Source organism: Sciurus vulgaris, assembly GCF_902686455.1.
Source record: "Sciurus vulgaris genome assembly, chromosome: 1".
NCBI classification, from domain to species: Eukaryota; Metazoa; Chordata; class Mammalia; order Rodentia; family Sciuridae; genus Sciurus; species Sciurus vulgaris.
The window spans coordinates 35,305,087-35,322,178 of record NC_136461.1 but is presented as its reverse complement, the minus strand read 5'-3'; the positions used below and the strand labels follow the sequence as shown (position 1 = coordinate 35,322,178).

At 36.6% G+C, this 17,092-nt stretch overlaps 1 protein-coding gene and 1 pseudogene across 7 annotated transcripts in view; one reads left to right on the top strand and one right to left on the bottom strand.

The window, feature by feature from the left end:
* MAST2 (microtubule associated serine/threonine kinase 2) overlaps positions 1-17,092 on the bottom strand; it is a 265,812-nt gene that overhangs the window by 165,519 nt on the left and 83,201 nt on the right. The gene's annotated exons all lie outside the window — the stretch shown is intronic.
* Positions 1,152-15,476, top strand: LOC306653874 (annotated as a pseudogene). Its single transcript has 3 exons — positions 1,152-1,339; positions 8,539-8,680; positions 12,289-15,476. The product of its transcript is annotated as an uncharacterized misc_RNA (transcript).

The window sequence follows — 17,092 nt, the reverse complement described above, 5'->3', positions numbered from 1 at the left end:
CTGTCAGCAGTTATGTCTAATGCCTCAAATTAGGCTTGCATCCCACATAGGTCTAATTTAATTGATCCGCTCACTTGGTAAAATGTAAGGAAGCCCAGGCAGTATTTTTCCATCAAAGAAGCAAGATCTTAAACAAATTCTCTAATTATAACTATATATGATAGGATAAAGAGGAACTCAGTGGCACTACATCCTGCTTCAAAAGAACTAAACAAAATTGCAACAATATGTTCAGTACATTTCAAGACAATAAAAAGGAGATCAGTCAAAAAGGCTTTCTTTTACTCACCTGTAATCCTCTCCTTCGCAGAATACTGGAATCATCCATAACAGATATCAGACAAAAAAAAAAAAAAGTGCCACTCCCCAGACAGCCAACTAGTAGTGCCTACTTCAATGCTGAATAAAGAGGCAAACAGTCCATTCAGCACACCAGGCTGTGCCCACTAAGCCGCTACTCTACTAAACCAAGCTAGCACCACCCACATCACTGCCTCACATCAGAGCCACATCTTCCTTCACAGGAGATACAGAAAGATCTCATCAGAATCACTGCCCAAAACAGGGGAAATACTTTGCATTTGTTTTCCTTTTCCATACAAATGACTCTGGCTGGAATTATTCAAAATAGTAAGAAAAGAACAAATATTCCTGGGAGAAAAAAAAGAGAGAAAGAGAGAGAGAAAATTCCAATCTTTGATATCCTGATTTCACTGCTTATTAAAAAAAGCTGGCAAACAAAACAACAGAGTCTCCACCTACAGCTACTAAGCTTATAAAATCCATGTCACGTCTTCCTTTCCAAAACAAAACCATTCCACACAGGTTTTTTAAAAGATAACAATTCTTCAGAAATACAAAGAAAAATATATTATTCTGATGCCTATTTTTAGGCTCAAACTGATTCAAAACCAGTTATTGTTTTGACTAAGTCGGCAAAATTCCTTTCATCCTTTGTACAGACAAAGCAAATGTCAGATTCTTTCGATACTGTCACAGGCTCTTTTGTTTCTTTATTGCTAGACGTGCTGGTCTTCACATCTTGGACAGCACCAAAGCCTCTTTCTTCAGGAGCCTGGATCATTGCTGAGATCGGCTTGGCGGCTCTTTTATGTCCTTGGAGGGCAGTACACGTGCTGTGAGATCTGAGCATGGACGGGTTCATTCATCTACTCATCGCTGACAGTGCTGTCACAGGAAACGCGACCCATTCCACCAGACTTCTGAAAGGGCACAGCATGAAAAAGCCTATTTCACTCAAGCTTCAATCATCTCGGAACTGTTTTCTTTGGTCACTGGCTGCCATTTTCAAAGTAGGACTTCAGCTAAGTTTAAAGATGTTTGTCTCTTTAATTCATGGTTCAAAAACAGATACTTTTTTATATTTCAAGATAGAAAGGTTAGCTCTCATATTATGATTCTATCACTTACACATCCACAAGTCATGTTTAAACTTTCCAACTTCTATAGTAATTGTCAGAATCCTAGTAAACACCAGGGAAAAGTGATGCAAGTTGGTGATTTTTCTAACAAGTCACAAGAAAAACTGTTAGTAAAGCAGCACTGTGATTTAGGAAGAGGATTACATACATTATCTTCTAACTCACAATCATTATTTTTCAAACTATAGGACATGCTGCAAAAAAATATTAATTCTGCAAAGGAGGAAATATTTATCCAAATTTCCTAATTTGACAGATAAAGGATGTATAAGAACCCTGAATTAGCCTGTTATATTCCCTAAGAAATAAATACAGCAGTAACTGTGGGTCAGATTTGGTATGCACACATGAAGAAAAGCTGCCCCTCTTAAAATTATGACAGCTGCAACCAATGGTCTGGAACCTGAAGGAAGGCCTATTTACAAGATCTTTTTCTCGTCTTCTTACAACTTACAGTCACAAGGAGTTAGCCACACTGCTGAAAACAGCAGAGAAAGCAAGACCCATCTCCCTTTCATTCAGCAGAAATTTTTTAATCCTTAGCACAACCAGTGTGATCTTTCATTGTGAGAGCTAATAAATCCACATCTCCCTGACTCCTTCCTCCATCTGCTGCTTTAAACAAGTAACGGCTGGATTATGTCTATGGGGAAAACAAACAAGACCTGAACAGACAGTTGGTTTGCATAGGGTTTGCTACACAGTATAATTAGTGACTGCAAAGTCACAGGCTTTTAAAGCCACAGAACCTCTGTATCAAGATAATTTTATTAACTAAAACATGAAAAGCAAGAGTAGTCTCTAATTCATTCAATCCTATAATCAGTAGAAATGTGTATTTTCAAAAGCCATTCTGACCAGGAATTCAAAATTCAAACTATTCATCTACTAATTCAGGGACCATTTATTATGCAACCACTAAGATGGAGTGAAGAAGGAATACCAAGTTCAACATTACACACAATCAGATAATTCTATCCTAGAAGAGATCAAATCCAATGAAGAAGCCAAATACAAACAAGTAATGATGATACAATGCAAGAGGTTCCACATCAAAGGTATGACAAAGTGTTAACAGGAATGTTGAAGAGGGCTCCATTTGTTACATTGGGAAAACTGCAGAAAAGTTTCCAGGGAAGTGCCATCTGGTCACAGAAATTAAGGATTTCAGGATTATCAGCTCCTGGCCAAGACAGGTTCCCTTTACTAAAGTGCTATGCACAGTTTAAAAATCTTCAACCAGTCCTAACTATTTCAAAAACCAAATTAAAAAAAAAAAAAAAACCACTTCTCCCCTTGGCATTCAGGACACCCACAACACAGAATAGATTTTATCTTTACTACCTCACTGTAAATTAGCTTTACAATCAGAAAGAACAATGCACTGTTTCCTGAACATAATTCTATCTTTCCTCACCTCAAATCCTTTGTGGCTAAGCAGGAAATACAGCCGGCTACTTTATAAGATTGCTTGGAAGAGTCATTTAGATGACAAATATCAATGCATTTTCACCTTTTCAGGATCTCTGACACAGCAGTGTGTTCTCTGCCCAAACTTTTCTGCACAACCTGGACTATTTAGACTCTCATTTTGTTTTTAAAATTCATACAAATTTTGCATTCTTCTAATATGGCAAATATTTAATATTAATTTTAAAATAATATTTGTAAATACTGACTAAATTTCAGGAGACTCAAGAAAAGTTAAAAGAGGGGTAGGAGGAAAATCCAGACAACTAGTGCTATCAAAGAGGTCAAGAAAAAAGAGTGGTCAGGAAGTGCTGACCGGCAACAAATGCTGCCTGGAGGCCCATCACCGTAGAACGTCCCATGAATTTACTGGCTTGTAAGTCACCAGTGACCTTTTAAGAGCAGCTTTAGAGATGGGTGGGTGGTAGGAGCAGAAGTCCAGGGGCAGTGAGTTGCAGAATGAATAGATCAGGAAATTAAGATAGTGAATCTAAACAACTCTTCCAGTTTCCATTTAACTCTTTCCTACCTTCACAGTGAAACTTCTCCAAAAACTTATTCTTCACAAAAGGGAAGGGCTGAGGTTGTGGCTCAGTGGTAGAACACTTGCCTAGCATGTGTGAGGGGCACTAGATTTAATTCTCAGCACCGCATAAAAAATTTTATAAAAGTCCATCAACAACTAAAAAAAATTTTTTTAAAAAAGGGAAGGAATTCAGAGCATGAACAGAGATAGGAGGAAAAATATTTATAAGAAAATACAGGTACTGGGCTGGGATTGTGGTTCCATGGTAGAACGCTTGCCTAGCATGTGTGAAGCCCTGGGTTCAAATCTTGGCACCACATATAAGTAAATAAATAAAGGTCCATCAACAACTAAAAAATATATTTAAAAAAACCCACAGGTACAAGTTACAAAATATCTGTAACTTCAGTGAAAGAAGCTTCCAAATCATAGCAGTTGTTTTTTATGAAATAAGAAGGAAATCAGTAGACAGCAAGGATACTGAAAACTAAGAGAAAAGAAAACTGAAAAGATAATGTAGGGAACTAGAAAATATATTAAGGAAGAAGTAGGACTCATGAACAGAGGTGAAAAATGACTAAGATCATTCACTATAATTTTATAGAGCCACCAATCTGCTTCATCAAATCATAGTGAGGCAAAGGAAAAAGTTTTGCCACACAGATGTGAATTAACAAAAAAATGGGGCAAAAGATTATGACACTGACTAAAAAGTAAAACTTCACAGACCATGGAATCTAAGCTAAAAGGGGGGAAGCAAAAATTAAAGGACAGAAACGAAGGAGAAGGATCTAACAGGGGCTGGTAAGCCTGAGAACAGGTATATTTAAAGGATAATTAAATGAGGAAACAGAAACTGCCAGATTGTAGTGAGGAGGCACTAGAGTTACAATTTTAAGACATAACATTTCAAAGGAATGACAAGGCATAGAACTTAAGTGGACTAGAAATGATGAGTTCCAACAACTGTGCAAGGATGTTGGAAAGATCCATGTGGTGCTAAAGATAAAGACAAAAAAAGCTAACAGCAGGAGGTAGGAGGAATAGCACGATTTATGCTTGAGGACAAAATCTCACATAAAACAGATGGAATAATTAGGAGGTTAGCAGACACAGCAGCCAGGAAGAGGTTTTAGACATAAGGACTGATAATTATTCTAATGGGCCAGTGAATTTTGCTTCAAATAAATCTGATTTATAAGAGGATGTGCTAATTTACCTGAAATCCCCTATTTTATAACTAAATAAATTAGGACCCAGGAAGGAAAAGTAACCTGTCAGTATAACAGAAACTTGAACCTATGTTATTTTAGTCACTTTTTTCACTACTGTGATCAAAAGACCTATCAAGAACAATTAGAGTAGGAAAAGTTTATTTGGGGGCACATGGTTTCAGAGGGCTTAGTCCATAGAAGGTTAATTTGATTCTTGGGGCTAGAGGTGAGGCAGAACATGGTGGAAGAGTATGGTGAAGGACATGGCACCAGGAAGCAAAGAACTCCACTCAACAAGGACAAAATATATACCCTAAAGACACACCCCCAATGACCTACCTACTCCTGCCACACCTGCCTGTCTACAGTTGCCATCCAGTTAATCCCTCTACGGATTAACGCACTGATTAGGTTAAAACTCTCATAATCCAAACATTTCACCTCTTAACTTTCCTGCATTGTTTTACACATGAGCTTTTGCAGGACACCTAATATCTAAACCACAACACATACTTTTATTAAAACATGCAGTTTTAACTAAATACAACAGATGGAGCAGGGTTTCCTGTTCAAGAAGGATAAGTAAACCAGGCATTTTCATCAATTTTCTACTATACATTATTTTAGTATTAAGAGGACTATTTGGCAAGAACTAGATTAAAACATAGAAGAACATATGCATAAATTACATTCTCAGAACACTTTGCAATTACATACTTCTCAACATATTCTCCTTCTGTGTGTCAAAAACATCATGAATAAATGTCTTATAAGTAACCTTATGCAGAAAGTCCTAAGGATTTTTACATGGTAAACAAGCCAAGGTAAGCACAATGAGAAAGTTAATTTCTGTTATAAAACCTAAATCTTTTTTTTATATATTTCTAAAATTGTCAATAGATCTTTATTTTATTTATTTATTTACGTGTGGTGTTGAGAATCAAACCCAGTCTTCACACATGCCAGGCAAGCACTCTACCACTGAGCTACAACCCAGGCTCCACAAAACCTAAATCTTGAGGTAGTCAATCTCAGGGAGATTTTCCCAGGCTTGTTCATAGTCTAGGATGGCATGTGCACGCAGCCCAAAGAACAGAACCTGGATCTTCTCAACAAAGATTATTTTCTGTGTGTTACTTAAATAGAGACTCAATCAGTCAAGTAAAATTTCTTCCAAATAGGAAGGCCTTTTTATACAGAACAAATATGCTCCTCAGGGTAAAAAGACAATGATTTTCCTGATAACCTACAGGAACCATTTTCTATAATTTGCACAGGCTTTTGGTTAAGAGTCATTACTCAATTACATAGGAAATCACTATATTTTAACAGTAATCCTACTTTTGTCACTTGCTCCACAAATTAAGTATCCTACCAGGTGCTATTTGGGATTCTGGAGATATAACTCTTAAATACAATGAGGAAAAAAAAAAAAAAAAGCAGGGCTGGGTGAGGTTGGCACACACCTGTAATCTCAGCAACTTGGAAGGTTGAGTTAAGAGTAGTGCAAATTTGAGATTAGCCTCAGCAACATAGCAAGATCCTCACCAATTTAACAAGACCTTGTCTCAAAATTTAAAAAAAGAACTGAAGTTGTAGCTCAGTAGTAAATCACCCTTGGGTGCAATCCCCAGTACTAAATAAATAAGGGAACAAAATTTTGACGGAAACTTTTCATGCAAATTTTATATATAATACACTGAATACATTGATTTAAAAGCTATGTTAATACTAAGATAAAATTAATACTTAGAAAAAGGTACTAAGTCTCTTCCTAAAGTATTATCTAAGAGCTGGGGTTGTAGCTCAGTGGTAGAGCACTTGCCTAGCATTTGTAAGGCACTGGGTTCTATCCTCAGTACCAAATAAATAAATTAATTAATTAAATAAACATAATGTGTCCATTTTCAACTAAAAAAAATTTTAAGTATTATCTAAAATAAATAACCTGTTTATTCCTTACATATGATGCACATCTCCCCCCACAGCCCAGTCCACTGTTCCCACAACATACATATTGATGCATACTCAAATGAAGAACAAGATACAGAGGCTAACTTTTCCCCCACTAACATACAGAACATTGTTCCAGGACTGATTCTGCTGTGCTCCTCCTCAATGTAACTGTTCATTTATTTTACTCTGGTCTATTTAGAATTCTCTTAAATTAAAACCAGTAAGATAATGATATCTTTTCAAAAGAGCATAATTTTTATATCCAGAAGCAAAACGAACCAAACCAAATTACATGTAATGTTCAAATAATAAAGTATCTTGTTAATAAACATGAATCTAGAGCAGTACAATTAAAAGGAGAAAAGAAAATCAACAAAAATGTTTGATGTCAAAAATCACATGTGCAATTGCACATGCAACCACAACAGCCTCACTATTACTGATTCAACTTGAGTTACAGTATTACTCATCAGAAAAGGTTTTCCCAAGACTTCTTACAGAAAAAGCCACATATTGGTTCCATTTAGTCATTTCAATTTTGTTCAACAAACATCAATTGGAGTTTACTGTGAACCAGGCTGTGTAATACTCAGAACTGTCTCCTCTTCCAAGAAGCTTACCTCCTCAAGGAAGAAGGAGGCAGGGGGGACACAATAATTATATTACATTGTGTATATGCTTGGAAGACAAAGAGAGCTTTTCCTGTCTTCAGGAAAATATAGAACCATACTCAAGATCAATCCAACTTAAACCAAAGCCCAAGAGAGACCAAACATCTACAACCACAAAGATAAGGTAAGTAAAGCAAGCATTGCTAGTACCAAATAGAACTCATGAAGTCACAATCATCAAAATAAAAATTCAGTGTTTAAAAATACCTAAGTAAAGCTGGGCACAGTGGCACACACCTATCATCCTAACAGCTCAGGAGGCTGAGGCAAGAGGATCACAAGTTCAAAGCCAGCCTCAGAAAAAGCAAGATGCTAAGCAACTCAGTGAACCCCTGTCTCTAAGTAAAATACAAAATAGGGCTGGGGGTGTGGTCAGTGGTCAAGTGCCCCTGAGTTTAATCCCCTGTACCAAAAACAAACAAAACAAAAACTAAGTGATAGCCAAAGCAATAAAGTAGGTAAAGAATTTTAAAAAGGCATACAAATTGGAAGAAATAAAACTGTCCTTTTTGAAGATAATATAATTGCCTATGTAGAAATCTCAAAGAATCTATACTTCTAAACAAATGGGGTTATTAGCAAACACAGGATATAAGATCAACACACAGTATGAACCATATTTCTCTGTACTAAAAACAAACAAGTGAAAACTAAATATAAAACCATTTATAATTCTCAAAAAAGTTTCATTTCACTTCTTTTTTCCATTTAACTTCTTAATTTTCAGCCCCATCTGAAAACGTTACCAAAGCTGAGGGACTGAGATTTCTCCTGGCAAGGAACAGAAAACATAAGGAGAAGAAAAAGGTAGAAATCTAACAAAACATACACGAGGCATACATATTGAAAATTATAACGTGTCCATAAAAAATCTAAATAAATTGAGAGACATACTGTGCTTATGAGTAAAACACCATTCTCCCAAAACTTACTGTGGTATTGTGATTTATAATAAGAAATACCTATTTTTGTCTTCATTCCAGTTCCTGACGTGCTAAATGTCTTTTGTTGTAATAAAGTGCTTCTTTCTGGGCTTCTAGATGGGGACTGGGTACCAGTCCAGGATAGGGAGAGGGGGCTAGAGACTGTGTTAATTATCAATCATGCCTACATGACTGAAGCTTCCATAAAAATCCATGAAGGATTCAGAGAGTTTTGGGGATGCTGAACACAGCAATGTCTAGAGGATAATGTGCCCAGAAAAGGCACAAAAGCACCACAATCTTCCCCATACCTCACTCTATGTGCCTCTTTGTCAGTTGCTGTATCCTTCATAAAACAACTGGTAAACATGTTTCCCTTTCCGCGCAGCCGCGGAGAGTGGAAGGCGTTTCGAAATGGCGGTCGGGTGGCAGAAGAGCTCGCGTGCCCGTTGCCGGGTTCTTCGAGGTGCAATATCCAGTGAGTTTTGAAGATGTATGGAGGTCACTGGAACAAAAGCTTTCCAAAACCTTGTCATAGAAGATGACTGCAGAAAACTAGGATCGCATTTGACATGTAACACGGTACCTGTCAGTGAACGCTCCAGTCCTTTTGCTATGGTATTCAGAAATACATCTTTTCCTCAAAGGTGTGGCATACAACATTGTGGAAGGAAAAAATGAAGAGTTTTTCAAGAAAAGGAATAGCAAACTGAAAATTTTATTTGATATTGATAAACAATAATTATGTGGAAAAATACATGCTTGACGATTTTTAATTGCTGTAGACAATAAATTGTTAAAACATCCTTTTTAAATAGCTTTGTTCTCATAGTTACTCATCAGGCCTGTTTTTAACATACTTTGATAATAGTTCTTGTCAGTAAGTAGCTCGTTTGTGGATAGTGTCACTGACGTAGGCAGCTAGGGAGATAGTAATGGCAATCTTTTTTTTTTTTTTTTTAATACACAATATCTTTATTTCTTTTTTTTTTTTTAATGTGGCTGAGGATCAAACCCAGTGCCTCCTTCATGCCAGGCAAGTGCTCTAACACTGAACCACAACCCCAGTCCCTAAATAGCAATCTTATACAATAAATTTTTTTTTTTCCTATTAAAAAAAAAAAAAAACATGTTTCCCTGAGTTCTGTGAGCCATCCTACTAAATTATCAAACTCAAGGAGGGAGTCATGAGGCTTGAGATTGGCATCTGAAGTAGAGAATCCTGAACTGGGCCTTAACCTGTGGGATTTAATGCTAACTCTAGGTAGCCAGTGTCAGTTGAGTTAAATTTTAGGCCACTCAGCTAGTGTCCAATCCTGGAGAGTTAGTTGGAATATTAGGAAAACCCCCCAAAAATCTTCATCAGAACTGTTCTGTGTTGTGGTGAATATGACAGTAAGATAAGCAATTTTGTTTTTCCTATTACACTTATCTATAGGCTTAATACAATTTATATCAAACAATTAAAGGACTTTCTGCAGATTTAAACAACTTAGGCTAAAATTTATATGGAAAGGGAAAGAAACTAGAGTAGCAAAAACAATTTGGAAATAAAGAATAAAAAATCACTTTACCTGATGGAAATAAAGAGTAAAGAATCACTATACCTGATGGTAAGACTTAAAATATTGTACAGTAATCAAAACAGTGTGGTATTGGCAAAATGGTAATCCCCTAGGTCAATGGAACAAAAAAGAGAAACCAGAACCAAACCACCACATATATGTCTAATTGATTTTTTAAAGTATTTTTTTTAGTCGTAGACGGACACAGTGCCCCACCCAGTGCCTCACATGTTCTAAGCAAGCCCTCTGTCACTGAGCTACAACCCCAGCTCTGTCCAATTGATTTTCAACAAAAATGCTAAAGATATTCAATGCAGGACAGACTTTTCAGTAAGTTATTCTAGAACAACTGCACAACCATAGGCTGAATAAATAAATCTTGACCTATACCTCACACCATATGCAAAAAGTAATTTAAAATGGATCATGGATTTAAAGAAAGATATTAAACTATATTTCTTATAAGAAAATATAGGGGAAAAAATCTTTAAGACCTAGGGACAGATGAAGAGTTCTAAGAGATGACACCAAAAGCAAATCTAAAAGAAAAAAAAAATGATAAAATGAACATGAAAATTAAAGATTTTTACTCTGGAAAAGACCCAGTTAAAAATAATTTAAAAATCAAAGAACAGACTAGGAAAAGATATTTGCAAATTACATATCCAACAAATCATTTGTATCTAGAATATATACAGAAGCCTTAAAACTTTAATAACTTTCTTTTTTAAAATCCATTTTATCAGCATGTTGGTGGATAAACAGATGATAGCATAGTCCTACAATGGAATACCACAAAACAAAGTAGAGAAGGAACTGTAGATACATGCAATAATTCGTGTGGGTTTTTTGTTGTTGTTGTTGTTGTTGCTGTTGTGGTCTGCTTGTGGGGTTTTTTAATGCTACAGATTGAACCAGTAGCCTCACCCATGCTAGACAAGTGAATACCACTGAGTTACACCCCCAGCAGCACATGCAATAATTTGGATAGAGCTCAAAAGCACTGTGTTTACCTTAAAAAGATAATTTCAAAAGGTTATATGCTATATGGTTCCATTTATGTAATATTTACATGAAGAAGGAAAACATTGATTAATGGTTGCAAGGGGACAAGGACAGGTGGAATGCAAATACACAAGTATAACATAAGGGTCTTCTTTAATAATAAGGGAACAGTTCTTATGTTGATTGTGGTGGTGGTTGGCACACAAACCTACACAGGTAATCAAGTTATATAAACTACATACACCCACACACAAACATACAAACACAAGTATATATAAAATCCAAAAAAGTGCCAGGCACAGTGGTGTACACCTGTAATCCCAGCGGCTCGGGAGGATGAGGCAGGAGTATTGAGAATTAAAAGCCAGCCTCAGCAAAAGTGAGGTGCTAAGCAACTCAGTGAGACACTGTCTCTAAATAAAATACAAAATAGGGCTGGGAATATGGCTCAGTGGTTAAGTGACCCTGAGTTCAATCCCTGGTACCCACTCCCCATCCTCCAAAACAGCAAAAATGCTCTGTTATCCAATTTAAATACTATACAATTATCAATTTCCAGGTTTTGATACTATAGCATATAACATAACATGTTGGAAAAAACTGGGTAAAGGGTTAATAGAACACTTCGGTGCTATTTCTGTAACTTCCTGTGAATCTATAATTATTTCAAAATAAAAAGTCAAACAAACAAGCCTACATTCTTACATTTTCATTTTACCCTCTCCCCACAAATGCACTTTCCTTTATTCTCAATAAGCCCTGCGCATCTAAGACACACTTTTTTGTTGGAGTTTTCTGCCCCTTTCGAAAAATAATCCATTAATTCTGTTTGCCAGGAGCAAACTCAGTCCCCCGGTTCAGGTAATTCATTTCAAGTGGGGCTGAAAATTAAGAGGTCAAACGGAAAAAGAGAAGTGAGATGAAACTACAAAAATTACTACCATTTTTTAAAAATCTGTGCAAAATTTATAAGCGATTACAGAATGTAGAATCAATAGCATGTTCCTGTCTTTCATTTATAATGTAAATTTTATGCCATTAAAACAGAAAAAAAAGGTCTCAAAGCCAAAAAAAAGTAGAAAAATCCTTTTGTACTCTTCTTCAAAAATAGGTTTCATCTTCCCCCTTGTTTTTTAAAGGATAAAACTAAAATCTTATAAAGAGATAAATAGGACAAACCTATAAATCTCAGACTGGATGTGTAGCTCAGTGGTAGATACCCTGGGTTCAACCCCCAGTTGAAATAAATAAATAAAAATAAAAGACACACATTCATATTTCAATAAGCAAACCCAAAAAGACATAGGAATTCCTTTAATTCAAATACTGACATAAATGATTCAAAACTTTTAATAGAAACTTGAAATCCTATCATTAAGTTCTAATTCCTCCCAATCTTCCTTGTCTTAAAGGAAAACAACTTAAAATGAGTTGCATTGTAAAAACTACTAAAGTGGTTAAGTGCAAAATCAAAGCTAGAGCCCTTTCATGATTCGGCTGCAAGTCTCTTCTCTAGGGCAGCAGTCTATTTTCTATCCACCTTCTCACCCACCTAAGTGTGTGCTACCACCCCAAGGAAGACTCTATAGATATGGGCATGAGCCTCTTGAGGCCCCAGAACTATCTTTTCAGTTGTGAGCTAAAGGCTGACAAAGATTATCACTTTAAGGTGGATAATGATGAAAATGAGCACCAGTTATAGTTAAGAATGGTCAGTTTAGGGGCTGTTGCAAAGGATGAATTGCACATTGTTGAAGCAGAGGTAATGAATCATGAAGGCAGTTCAATTAAAGTAACATTGCAACATTGAAAATGTCTGCACACCACCTGTGGTCTCAAGGTTGAAATGCAGTTCAGGGCCTGTGCATATTGGTGGGCAGCACTTAGTAGCTGTGGAGGAAGATGCAGAGTCAGGAGAAGAAGAGGAGGAGGATGTAAAACTCTTTTAAGTGTATCTGGAAAGCAATCTGCCCCTGGAGGTGGTAGCAAGGTTCTCCAAAAGAGTAAAACTTGCTGCTGATAAAGGCAACGATGATGATTTTGATGATGAGGAAACTGAAGATGGCCAGCCAAAAATGCACAAAAATCAAACCAGAATGGAAAAGACTCAAAACCATCAAAACCCATCAACACCAAGATCAAGAATCCTTCCGGAAAAAAAAAAAAAAAAAAAAAAAAAAAAAAACGGGAAAAAACTCCTTAAACACCAAAAGGACCTAGTTCTATAGAAGACATTAAAGCAAAAATGCAAGCACGTATAGAAAAAGCACATTGAACAGTCCTGGGCACTACTGGTAAATTAAGCCCAAAGATGGGGAGAAAGGAAAAGGAGAGGCAAATATAGTCCATATTGAGTATCATCAACAATTCAGGCTAAGTCTTCTATTTTAATCTCAATTCCCTTTCCTGATTTGCCACCCACACCCACTTGCAGGCTGGAAACAATCTCTCTTGATTTCCTAAAGCACTTTTGACTGCTGTGAATTCAGTGAACCTTTTTAGAGTGGTCTGAGATGGCTGGATGGGGAAGGGCAAAGAACAACCAATCAAATGACAACAGAAAAAACCTAGTGGCATCTTGCAACCACCAGTCAATCAACAGAGTCCCCAGTCAATCCCAGAGGAACACAAGTCCCTGCAGGATCTCCGCCAACTCCAGGGACACTAAACCCTCAAGCCTTCCCCCACCTATCCTGGACTACAAAAAGGCCTCCCCGCCCAAGCCATAGGGCCCTTTACCTTGGTGGACTGGTGAATCTTGCCCAAGAGCTGATCCCATAAAGTTCTGTTTAGTTGCTTTTGGTCTGATCCCTTTTTGGCCATCATCCGATTTACAAACCTTATATATTGCTCTCTTACTTATGCATATATGCCTCATCATCTCTTGGACCATGTTTTAATCACCTTTGTATCTCCTTAGCTGCTCAATGAATATTTGAATGAATAAAAAAAAATCAAAGAAAATTTAAAAATGAGAACATAATTGAAGAAGCACATCCAGTCACTCCTGAGATTCCCAAAAACCCTTTTTAACAACTGATAGAGCAAGCAGACAGAAAATCAGTAAGAATGACAAAACCTTAAACAACATCATGGACAACCTAAGTGACACTTATAAAATACATAATGACAGAATATACATTCTTTTCAAGTGTACATAAAACATTTACCAAGAAAGACCATATTTAGGGCCACAAAACAGGAATCAATAAATTTTAAAAGGTTTCCATACATGTAACTGACCACAATGGATGTAAAATAGAAATTACTAACGAGATAGAAAAAGACTCTCTTAAAATGTGTAAAATAATTAATACAATTATGAGTAATTCATGATTCAAAGAAATCAAGTGGGAAATAAAGTAATTTGAACTAAATGAAAACAAGAATACATGTCAAAACATGTGGGATGCCACTAAGAATATGTAGAAATGTACACTACTAATCCCCTATATATCCTAAAAAACAAAGGTCTCAATTCAGTGACCTCAGCTTCTACCTTAAGAAATTAGAAAGGACAAGCCAGGTGCAATGTGCCTGCAATCCCAGCTACTAGGGAGGCTAAAGCAGGAGAATTGCAAATTTAAGAAATCCCTGGGCAATCCATCCATACCCTGTCTCAAAAATAAGACAAAAGGGCTGGGTGTACTTCAGTGGTAGAGTGCCCCTGGGTTCAATACCAACCATGGAATTAAATTTTTTAAAAAATTCACTTAATCAATAAATGGGTAAAGGAACTGAACAGACACTTCACAGAAGAAGATATACGATCAGTCGACAAATAAACGAAAAAATGTTCAACATCACTAGTAATTAGAGAAATGCAAATTAAAACAATCAGATTTCATCTCACACCAGTCAGAATGGCAATTATCAATTATTGAGAATACAACACAACAATAAATCTTGGCGAGGAAGTGGTGGGACTGCAAATTGGTGCAGACACTCTGGAAAGCAGTGTTGAGATTCCACAGAAAACTTGGAATGGAACCACCATTTGACCCAGCTATCCTACTCCTCGGCATATACCCAAAGGACTGAAAAACAGCATACTTCAGTGACGTGGCCACATTAATGTTTATAGCAGCTCAATTCACAACAGCTAAACTATGGAACCAAACTAGGTGCCCTTCAAAAGATGAATGGATAAAGAAAATGTGGTACACATACATAATGAAATATTATTCAGCCAAAAAGAAGAAGGAAATTACAGCATTTGCTGGTCAATGAATGGAACTGAGACTATCAAGCTAAGTGAAATAAGCCAAAAAACCAAAGGCTGAAGGTTCTCTCTCACATGAGGATGCTAACACACAATAAGAGGTGGGGGAGAGGGAAGAAAAATATTTTGGATTAGACAAAGGGGAAAGAAGGGAAAGCAGGGCAGATGGGAATAGGAAAGACAGTAGAATGAATCAGACATTACTTTCCTATGTTCATATATGAATACATGACCGGTGAATCTCCACATCATATACAACCACAAGAAGGGGAAGTTATACTCCACGTAGTATGTCAAAATGCATTCTACTGTCATATAAAACTAAAAAGAACAAATAATATTTTTTATTGATTTTTATTGTAAACAAATGGGATACATGTTGTTTCTGTTTGTACATGGAGTAACAGCATACCATTTGCATAATCATACATTTACATAGGGTAATGGTGTTTGATTCATTCTGTTATTTTTTCCTTCCCCCACCCCTCCCACCCCTATTTTCCCTTTATACAATCCCTCCTTCCTCTATTCTTGCCACCCTCCCACCCCCCATTATGTGTCATCATCTGCTTAGCAGCAACATCATTCGTCCTTTGGATTTTTGAGATTGGCTTATCTCATTTAGCATGATATTCACCAATTTCATCCATTTGCCTGCAAATGCCATAATTTTATTATTCTTTATAGCTGAATAATATTCCATTGTATATATATATACCACAGTTTCTTTATCCATTCATCAATTGAAGGGCATCTAGGTTGGTTCCACAGTCTGGCTATTGTGAATTGAGCAGCTATGAACATTGATGTGGCTGTATCTCTGTAGTATGCTGATTTTAAGTCCTTTGGGTATAGGCCAAGGAGTGGGATAGCTGGGTCAAATGGTAGGTCCATTCCAGGTTTTCTAAGGAATCTCCACACTGCTTTCCAGAGTGGCTGTACTAATTTGTAGTCCCACCAGCAATGTATGAGTGTACCTTTTTCCCCACATCCTCTCCAACACCTATTGTTGCTTGTATTCTTGATAATCGCCATTCTAATTGGGGTGAGATGGAATCTTAGTGTAGTTTTGATTTGCATTTCTCTTATTACTAAAGATGGTGAACATTTTTTCATATGTTTGTTGATTGCTTGTAGATCTTCTTCTGTGAAGTGTCTATTCATATCCTTAGCCCATTTGTTGATTGGGTTATTTGTATTCTTTGTGTAGAGTTTTTTGAGTTCTCTATATATTCTGGAAATTAGTGCTCTATCTGAAGTATGAGTGGCAAAGATTTTCTCCCACTCTGTGGGCTCTTTCTTCGCATTGCTGATACTTTCCTTTGCTGAGAGAAAGCTATTAAGTTTGAATCTATCCCAGTTGTTTATTCTTGCTTTTATTTCTTATGCTATGGGAGTCCTGTTAAGGAAGTCTGAACCTAAGCCAACTAGGTGAAGATTTGGACCTACTTTTTCTTCTATAAGATGCAGGGTCTCTGGTCTGATTTCAAGCTCCTTGATCCATTGTGAGTTGATTTTTGTGCAGAGTGAGAGATAGGGATTTAGTTTCATTCTGTTGCATATGGATTTCCAGTTTTCCCAGCACCATTTGTTGAAGAGGCTATCTTTTCTCCATTGCATATTTTTGGCACCTTTGTCTAGTATTAGAAAATTGTATTTATTTGGGTTTGTGACCGTGTCCTCTATTCTGTACCATTTATCTACCTGTCTATTTTGGTGCCAATACCATGCTGTTTTTGTTACTATTGCTTTGTAGTATAGTTGAAGTTCTGGTATTGCAATACCCCCTGCTTCATTCTTCCTGCAAGGACTGCTTTAGCTATTCTGGGTTTCTTATTCTTCCAGATGAATTTCATGATTGCTTGCTCTATTTCTGTAAGGTACATCATTGGGATTTTAATTGGAATTGCATCAAATCTGTATAGCACTTTTGGTAGTATGGCCATTTTGAAAATATTAATTCTGCCTATCCAAGAACATGGGAGATCTTCCCATCTTCTAAGGTCTTCCTCAATTTCTTTCTTCAATGTTTTGTAGTTTTCATTGTAGAGATCTTTCACCTCTTTGGTTAGATAGATACCCAAGTATTTTATTTTTT